Source organism: Bubalus bubalis, chromosome 2 (genome assembly GCF_019923935.1).
Source record: "Bubalus bubalis isolate 160015118507 breed Murrah chromosome 2, NDDB_SH_1, whole genome shotgun sequence".
Lineage (NCBI taxonomy): Eukaryota > Metazoa > Chordata > Mammalia > Artiodactyla > Bovidae > Bubalus > Bubalus bubalis.
In genome coordinates this window covers 26,238,474-26,240,109 of record NC_059158.1, presented here as the reverse complement: position 1 = coordinate 26,240,109, position 1,636 = coordinate 26,238,474, and positions in this window count along the sequence as shown.

Here is a 1,636-nt window from a genome sequence, read left to right as displayed (position 1 = left end):
ATTTTAGGAGATAGTGAGCTTAAGATACTAGGGGCAAGCAGGATTTAGAAAGATAAAAAATAAACTGAGGAATGTGGTATGTAGCCCAGACTTAAGCATGAGTTACAATGTAATCACAAGTAAACATGATTCTGAGAGAATCACTGAAGCAGGAACTTTGTTTGAAAGACAACAAGGAGATAATAAATCTGGGTGAGGGGGAGCTGAAAATGTAAAACCTCTGACCTAATGTTTTTAAAAAAATATAAAAGAAGATCTGATGCTTGAAATAAACATGTAGTCCTGTACCTCGAATCAGAGGCTACATCATTTCCCGCCAACACCGCTCATCCCTTCAGGCTGATCCCCTGGCTGCTGGAGCTGGACTCTGGCACCTTATCCTTTTTTTTTTTTTCCTTCAGAAACAGCTTCCCCAGAGCATGGTGCAAGGTAGAAAACTGTATGTTGCTTGTGGTATGTGTAATGAAAAAAAAGATCATAAAATATAATCATATCATCATTCTAAAGGTATACAAAGCACTAGAGTATGTGATTGTTCATATAATGTTGCAAATTTAAAATGTCAAAGGTGAAAATAAGGGGAGAATAACTTTTTGTATTGTATTCTTTGGTACCTTTGGGTTTTGTACTGCATTTATAAAGTGAAATGCTGAAAAATAAAAACATTCAAATAAAAAATAATTGAGTTGTTCTCAGTTGTCTAACATGGTGGCATTCAGAAGGAACCAGATGTTTTCAAGCTTATTCTTCAGCTTCCTCTGTGTGAGCATCTATAGTCCATCCTTACAGTTTTTACCCTCCCATTCACTCTGAGGTATTGGTTCATTCCTGCCTTTTCTTGCTACTGTGTATACCTTGGGAAGACAGTTTCTTAATGTACATGGAGTATGAATTATTTTTTAGAACAAACTTGTGGGTTTTAGTACTTATACAGATTCATGTAACCGCTACTCTACATTCAAGATAAAAGATAGTTCCATTACTCCAAAAAACTATTTTGTGATAGATTAGTGTAGTCAAACCTTTCATTAATACCTAACCTGGAAACAATTGATCAGATTAGTGCTTCTGTATGTTTTGTATTTTACCAGAAGTTCATATAAATAGAATCATTATATTTTGTGTTTGAGATTGGCTCCTTTCCCTTGGAATAAGGCTTTTGATATTTAACCATGATATTACAGGTATTAATACTTGATTCCTATTTGCTGAGTAGTATTCCAGTTAATTAATGTACAGCATTTTGATCATTTAATCTCTAAAGAACATTTATGTTGTTTCCAATTGGGATGACTATAAATTAATATGAAGTCCTGCCCCAAGGCCACAGACATAGAGCCCAGAATCAAGGTCATCTCGGAAGCTGACTGAGCCCCATTATAATCGTGGTCAAAAGCCCCCAGTAGGTGAACATCACCAGTAGGCTTCTTGACCACATATTAGGCAAAAATATACCCACCCTATATCACCCTAATGCCAATTTTGCAGCAGAAATTTTGTCTTGAAGCTATAAAAATTGGCTACTAACCCACAAAAAGTGTTGACTTTCCACTGAGAGTGCAACCTGAGACACTAGCAGTGCCCACATTATCTCTGCTCTTTGTTCTTAATAAAATCCCTCCTTTCTACAATATTC